The sequence below is a fragment of the Ochotona curzoniae genome, unplaced genomic scaffold (assembly GCF_017591425.1).
Source record: "Ochotona curzoniae isolate NIBS_2020 unplaced genomic scaffold, NIBS_Ocur_1.0 scaffold_1852, whole genome shotgun sequence".
Classification (NCBI taxonomy): domain Eukaryota; kingdom Metazoa; phylum Chordata; class Mammalia; order Lagomorpha; family Ochotonidae; genus Ochotona; species Ochotona curzoniae.
This window is the reverse complement of record NW_024467087.1, coordinates 54,191,505-54,200,031: the sequence shown is the minus strand read 5'-3', so window position 1 is coordinate 54,200,031 and position 8,527 is coordinate 54,191,505. Positions and strand designations below refer to the sequence as shown.

General features: G+C 35.5%; 1 pseudogene; it reads left to right on the top strand.

The window, feature by feature from the left end:
• Positions 1-2,435: 2,435 nt before the first annotated feature.
• On the top strand, positions 2,436-3,065 carry LOC121169140 (annotated as a pseudogene).
• The last annotated feature ends 5,462 nt before the right edge of the window (positions 3,066-8,527 follow it).

Here is an 8,527-nt window from a genome sequence, read left to right as displayed (position 1 = left end):
TTAAGGTTGGTCTTTTTTGGTGCGGTAGGGGTGGGGTTAATTTACTTCTATTTTATTTTGAAGATTTATATGCTTTGTTTTTTTCTTTATTCATTTATGTGTTATGATTTTCTTTAAGTATTTCTTTATTTTGGGGGGCCAGCATGGCAGTCAAGGGGCTAAAATCCTCACCTTGCCCACACTGGGATAAATCTTTAAAAGTTTCATTTATTTCATTGGAAATGCAGATATACAGAGAGTAGGAGAGAGAGGGAGAAAAAGATTATTATTATTATTTTAACATATCCTGTGAAATATAGGAAACATAGGTACCATTACCTCCACTTTACAAACAAAAAAGCTGAAGCTTAGGCTAAGTAACTTGACCAAAATTGAACACAGCTAAGAGGTGATAGAACTATAGAATTCAGGCTTGCCTGACTATAAGACTTTCGATCGTCCTTTTCTGATAGTTTTGACATGTTTTACATGATGTTAAAACAGCAAACAGGAAGTTTTGAATTAATTTCCCACATTAAAAAGCTGAGTGATTTTACCCAAATGTTTGACTTCTGATTCTTGGAAAATGAAAAGTAATAGCAGTGATAAACTCAAGATTATTATCAGTTCTTCCCTGGAAATAAGTAATTAGATTGCTTTCCTGGGCCTTGAAAGTATTTGCATTTATGCCTCCTATGAGTATTCTTTCTTAGTCATGGAGTGTAAAACAGTAACAAAATTAAACAACTTACTATACTGCATACATTTCTCAGTGATGGGGCTGTTCATATTACATATCACACAAATAAGTAAACTTTAGCAGGCCAGAATATTGAGATTCATATACATGTGAGGTAGCTTTCATTGAAGCAAAATCTTTCTCATAATAGTTCTTTTCAACTTTTACATTACTTGTTCTCCAATTTATGTTATTTAGTTTGACCATTAAATCAAAGTTAGCATTTATCATGTCTTCATAAACAGTCCCAGCTATTCTAATGATAGGCTTGAATTGTGCTGTCTATGCTTTTTGCCTCCTATGAGAAGCCTGAATACATCAGTGATGTTTTCAGTACCTACCTCACACAGGCTGTATGCTACGGGACATGCAGGAGAACTCATTTGAACAGAAAGGATATTCTGAATAGGCTACTGTCAAGTGTGAAAATGCCAATATGAAAATTATTTGGGCGCTATGGGATAGATGCTAATTTTGACTAAAGCTTTTGCTTATAGGAAGGAAGAACACCATGTTTCATGTTTCCTTTCAATGTGTTTATTTCACAAAAAGAAATTCTTCTGGTGCACTGTCCCAGAGAAATCCTATCCTTCTTCAACCAGACATTGATGCCAAGTTCTTGCCTCTGCTAACAATTTGTGAAATGGTCAGATCGATAAGATTCCAAATAGATAATTCCATCAAATCATGTGTGGAAAGCATTGAAATAGGTGTGTTTTGGGCATCAATTGCCACAAGCTATAATTTCACACAGCATCAAGATCTTAAAAGTAGGTGTAATCATGGGAAAGATAATTTAGAATGTTGGCTGGCTAACATATTGAATTATTTGTACTACATCATAGATGTTTTTAGTTAATTTTGTTGATTTGAAAGGAAGAGATACAGAGAAAGATGGAGAGAGATGAAATCTTACTTAAAAAAAAAAACTTAACTTTTATACTTATTAGAGAGAGAAAGAACTCTCCCATTCACTGTTTTATTCCCTAAATGCTCACAATAGCTGGGACTAACCCAGGCCAACATCAGGAACCAGGAACCAGGAACCAAGAGTTTAACTTGGATCCCCCATAGAGTTGGCAGGGACTCACCTGCTTAAGTCACTACCTGTTGTCTCCTAGGGTGCACATTAGAAAACTGGAATCGAAGAGAAGCTCAGTCTTAGGTGATTGAGCAGAGAAATCCCCAATAACTTAGCAAGTGAGGAATAACTGAACTCTGCATCCTACCTAGTAAGGCCTAGGAAAAGCTAAATCAGGCACCTGAGCAGTAAGGTACAGGCTGAGCAATTATAGGCCAGCTGATTTTTCCTGTCAGTTCATAGCTTTCTATATTAGTCTGTCTCTATCTGAATTCTACTCTTGAATTGTTACTATATGGCTTGTTAGAGTTATAAGCCTGTTTTGATTATCCTAAGATGCACAAAGTTCTGTAAAATCTTCCTTGAATACTATAAACTGCTAAGTTTAAATATAATAAAAAAAAAAGAATGGTAGAATCAGCAGCAGAGCTGTGACTGAAGCCGTGAGGCATTCTGTTATGAGATATGGGTAACCAAAGTTGCCTTCTGATCAGTATGTTGAACGCCTGTCACCAAAACTGTAGCTTTAATTGACTTTAAGTTGTTTTGCATTCATCTATATGTCACTTTCCTTTTCTGTTTCACTACAGGAATACTGTCCACTTTATTTTTTTTCCTTCTGCACGTCAAGAATGCATGAAAGCTCTCTGAAGGCACCTGGCATTCAAATACATACAGAATTTTGTTTGACCTTTTACAAACACCGTTATCACTCTTCTGGGATTGTTTGTCAGTCTGTATGTCACTCTGATATTGACATCAACTTTTGTATCCAGTAAATCTATTACAGTGTTTATTAGTAACAGCTCAGGCAGTTGTTTTAGTTGGCTGTAATGTCTTTTCTGCCATGACTCAAAATGCAATAAAGAGTGAAATAGTACCATCTTCATTTCAAACAACTTTGAGACAGAATTTCCAAGAAGCAAATGTATGTATCAGTTCCCTTCTACTTAGCTGTATCAGTCTTGAGGCCTTTTTGATCACTTTCTTTCCAGTGGAGACACGTTTAGCCGCATAGGACTACTAGATGTGCCAGGATGGCTTATAAGATCATCTGGAATGTTGTGATTGCTAAATGTTTCCTTTATCAGTTGAAGTGTTTCCAAGACCTTAACATCACTTCTCTTAGCATTCACAGGCAAGTTTTGCTCTTGCTGAATTTCTGTAATGTAGCCACAAGGTTACATTTGCTTACCCAATTGTACTACTTTTAAATATCTTCAATGTGTATATTTTTATAAAATGCATTTCAGAGTGCAGCCTTGAAACAGCCTATGATGATTAGTTGTATCTGTCAATCTGACTAGAATGTGATTCCAAGTTTTTGAATCAAACGCTAATGTCAATGCTATTGTGAATGTATGGTTTTGTAGAAGTGATTAATGTTTACAATTAGATGACTTTATGTAAGAGACTACCGTCATGGGTGTGAGTGGACCTCATCTAGTCAGCTGAAGATTTCAAGAGCAAAAAAATTAAGGCTTCCCAGTAGAATGAATTTGCTTCAAGACTTTAGCATAGAAATGCTGCTTGATTGCTGTGTATTTATCTGCCCTACTGACTTCAGACATCACACTCCAACAATTCTTGCCAAAAACTATCATGATCATATTTTGTACAGTCTTTAAAATCATCTAACCTGATTACTTAAATATAAAAACAATAAAAATTATTTCCTATGTATCTTGTTTCTTGGAAGAGTACAAACTTACACTGATTTTGGTGCCAAGACTCACTCTAGAAGAACATAATACAAGTTTCAAGATTTATTTATTTACTTGAAGGGCAATTACAGAAAGAGAGAGAGAGAGAGAAAGAGAGAGAGAGAAAGAGAAAGAGAAAGAGAAAGAGAAAGGGAAAGAGAAAGAGAAAGAGAAAGAGAAAGAGAAAGAGAAAGAGAAAGAGAAAGAGAAAGAGAAAGAGAAAGAGAAAGAGAAAGAGAAAGAGAAAGAGAAAGAGAAAGAGAAAGAGAAAGAGAAAGAGAAAGAGAAAGAGATGGGGGGCCAGATCCTTTGGCTTCATTTTCCAGATAGTTGCAATGGTTGGGCTAGGCTAAGCCAAAGCCAGAACTCTGGAATTGCATCTGGTGTCCTATGTGGATGAAAGGGGCTCAAGCACATGGTCATCTTGTTTTGCTTCCCCAGGCACATTAGTAGAGAGTTGGATTGGAAATGAGCAGCTAGGACGCAAACTGGCATCCATATGTGATGCTGGTGCTGTGTATACTGGTTTAACCAACTGAGACACAATTCTGGCCCTATAAGAAGCATAATATTAAGGGTAATTTTCCTGGGTCAGTTCTGGAATTTCTAGAACTTCTAGCACTGATTCTATGGTTTGATCAGCCTTGAAAACATTTATGACTTGGTGTCCAGTAGTAAGTAGTTAGTTAAAGAGGCAATATATATATGCAGAATATCAGTAATGGATACTCTTAAATACTTCATAAAGGCAACGCTCTGGTTGAACACGTGTTTTAATACCTGAGAACGTACTATAAAATGGAGTATAATGAAAGTATTTCATTGTCCCTAACTGTGCAGAAAAGGAAGAGCTCAAAGTTTCAGATTCCTGGATCAAGTGCTACATAGATGATTTGAATGTTTCTGAAATGGGAATTTATCTTCACCCACAGAACTAATATAATGGCTCATCTACTGAATGATTGTAACACAAATAGAATTTCTAACATTGCATGGTGTCTGCTACTAAAGTGAGAACATTGGTTGGTAAGGAATGAGATCCTCAGAATTGGTACAGACATATACGAACAGATCCTGATGAACCTGGGATATTGAACCCCTAAATTTAGCCAAGGTTTCTGTGCCCATAGAAACAAATTTCCACCCTATGTGAGGAGATTAATCCTAGGTTCACTTGAGGAAACTGCAGTGATCTCTCTTCTGGTACCTATCTTGTGTAGTTCCATTTTAATTTTGGTCTTCCACCCACTCCCTTTGCTTCTAAGACTATAATTAAACTCAAGTCACAGCAGATTCCCAAGGAATAACACGCAAAATGTGATACACAAAGATGAGTGCTAAATTGCAAAAGAACGATGTCATTTTTTTCAATTTACACATATAACAATTTGAAGAAAATATGTAATAATGGGTATCACTGGTTTAGGATACTGGTAGAAGAAGCATAAGATCAAATTAGAATGAATCAAACAGTTAAATAGTTCTTCCTTTTTAATGTTGGCAAGTTTACCAAAAGTATAAATTGTGAGATGGAGATCTTATGTTTTGTTTTGTTTTGTTTCGGTATGTAATACTGAGTATTTTTCTAGGAAGGAGTCAACTTAAGGTATGTGACTATTTCAGTTCACTATTGGTTCAATCTATGTATAAAGCTGACCCTATATAAACTAATTTTCCAGTAACTGGCAAAAAATGTTGATTGTGGGTTAACCCTAATTTTAGTTATTCTATGAAATGAAAATTATATATTGTCATTGTTCTTTTATAAAGCAAAAGTAGGGAACTGAGCAAAATGTTTTTAAAATATGTAAGCACTGATATTTAGAATGCAGAGTTGTGTAGAATGAGGAAGAAACAGTGACATATGCACATAGAGACAGATCTGTCTTCTGGTAGACTTTCCAAATGACTGCAATGGCTGGGCCTGGGCCAGACCAAAGCCAGGAGCCAGAACCAGGAACCAGGAGCCAGGTAAAGGAACTCCACCCAGATTTCCTATGTATGTGTCAGGAACTCAAGTACTTGGGCCATCTTCTGCTATTTTTTCCGACACATTACCAATGATCTGAATTGGAAATGGAGTACCCAAGACTTTAAGCTGGCACTAATACAGGAAAGTCCTATAAAAACAAAGTAGGAAGAAGAGTGAATTTAAGTTTTAGCTGGGGTAGCTTCATTAAGAAGGTGAATACTACTTTCAGTGAACACCTGAAGAATAAAAGGCATGAAGACAAAGAGCAATTCATGTTCAGAAACATTAGAGAATATTTAGACCTTATTTCATAGATGAAAATCTGAAGCCCAAGTGACTCAATCAGACTGGATTCCTAATGTTCAGTCCTCTTATTTCTTAAGAAAAACAGCTTCGAAAAAGGCCAAAACCATCGTAAGTTAGTTTTAAATAGCAACTTTTCCTAGTCTGAAGACATGCTTAATGCAAAATTCCTTCCTTGGAATTTTGGGTCTACTTTTAGCAACACAGTCAAATGTGATGCTCCCTGGCTCATCACTTGTGGCATTCTGGTAAGACTCATGAACAATTTGGACTGTGTTCTCCTGTGTTGCAATGAATGGCAAAAAAAAATAACAGTGAGAAGAGGCTGCACATTCTAACAGAAAAAAAAATAACTATGCTCTTAGATGGCAATTTCAGTTAACCAAATTGACAGAGGTTACTTTTCAAGACAGATATTTGAACCCACGACTCTAGTGCTTTTTAAACATTTAAGATAGTCTAATTTAAATAGAAAACGAAGATGATGAAGTATGCTTTTCAGTTTTGATGCACCATAATACAGTTGGGATTCATGAGTCTGGAATTGGCTGCATAGTGTGACTACTTGTAGGCTGTTACTTCATATTTGATTTTCTAGAAACTCCTAATTATCCATATGGTCCTGGGTAAATCTCTTTCCTTGTTCAGAAATCAGTTTTGTCATCTGTGTCATGTATTGTGTTGGGATATTTCTTTTAAGAGTCATTTATTTGTTTGAAAAGCAATAGCCAGGAGCTTCTTCTGGGTCTCTCACATGCATGTAGGGGCCCTGGGATTTAGGCAACTTCCATGGCTTTCTCAGGCCATTAGCAAGAAGTTGGAACAGAGGTGGAGCAGCCGGGACTGAAACAAGGGTTCATATGGAATGCTGATACAGCAAGTGGAGAATTATTTTGCAATGCCACTGGATAGGCACCTGGGATATAATTTCTAAGAGGACTTAAAACTCTGAAATTACAAGATTCTGGTTTTATTCCAACCAGAGAAGTTCTAAAGTAAAAACATATCGGGAGTATTTGTTTACCAAACTAAGGAGATTTTCACAGCAAGGGAAAGTTCTTAAGATATACAAATATCCTCAAATATATAAGAAATGCTAAAAATCTTTATTCATCATTGAAATGTAAACCAAGAGGAAATATCTTGCTCAAATTAGAATGAGTATTAGCAAAAACAGCAAAAACAAATGCTAATGAAGATATGGAAAGTGTAAAAATATTATATACTGTTGATGGGGCTGCAGATTAGTACAATCATGATGGAAAATGGTTTAGAGATGCTGAAAAAGTTAAAAACAGATAGTTACATTAAGTAAAATGAGCCAAGTACCTGAAAGACAAATGCCACAAGCTTTTATTCACATTTGCAAATTTAAATTTTGATTTTGTGGATATAGTAGAATGGTGATCTAGGGTTGGGCAGAATGGGGCAGGTTAAATAGCAAATACCACAACGCAGATAGGAGCAGTTAGTTGTAGTATTCTATTGCACAATAGTAGGATAGCTATAGTTTATGACTAATACTGGTTATTTTGCTGTATTTATAATATGCTTTGTAATAACTAGAAAAAAAGAGCTTACATGTTCCTAATATATAGAAATATTAAATCTTGAGATTATCTGTTAATTACACTGATTTGATCAGTACACAGTGTGTACATACATGAATTGTCATACTGTACAGCACAAATGTATACAAATAAGTGTGAAAAAACATGACAAAGAACATAGTTCTTATACTACTACTGTTGCTGCCTCAGCTTAGATATCCATTTTTAGTAATTTTTAATTAAAATGATTATAAGAATTTCCCATCCTAGGCACATTTTTCCTTAAGAAAAATTTTAAAATTCATGTTTTTCTTAAAATTTTTAACACACCTTTGCCAGTAGACAATTTCTTTTCTGAAAAAAACTCACCCTAAAACTCTTGATCACCTTCAATTACCTTTCCTTCCTTATCTATTCCTGGTTATCTCTCTCTTGTTACACCAGAATACTTGCCTTTATTTATATTTACCATATATTTCTACTACTTTGTTCTGTCTTGTACTCTATTTTTCAGAAGGTACTCAGATCTTAGCTAGTCAAGGAAGCCTTCCCAGATACTCTCTAATCCCAATGCAAAACTCACCTCCTTGTCACTCTGCTGCCCATCACACTTTCCATCAACAATTTCTCACCACGTTTCTTGAGCAAGTTAGTTGTTTTCATGTCCATCTCTCTGACTGGAGACCAGCTTATGTGCCTTTTCCCTCTGAAATTATCTCCCTTGCCTTTTGCCAGCCACTACTTCATATCTTGTGTTTAATAGTTTTTCGGTAATGCATTTTACATTGAACTAAAATTCCCAAGATATATATGGCAAATACAGCACTTAAGTGAACAGGGAAGTTTCTTTGGCATGGCAGCGTTGAGTCATTGCAGAATTTTCCCATTTACATAGCAAAGTATTGAGCCATTTAATCATTTCTGGTGGAACTTTGTCTAAGATGTTTCACATTTATTTTGTGATTTCAATAGACAAATGAATTTTAATAAAATCAATTCACTCTTGTTTTTAGTTGATCTAGGAGCTTTACTAACTACACAAGATATGCAGGGCTGTTAGGATGGAATCTTCCCTGGCTTGGTTCTGTGATTTATTTAACAGTTCTTCTAGATTAAATTACTCCCTAACTTCAGTTCTCAACTTGGTGGTATTTCTGTGTATTTTCCTTGTTAGATGCAAATTCTTCCTGGGTTTTCCAT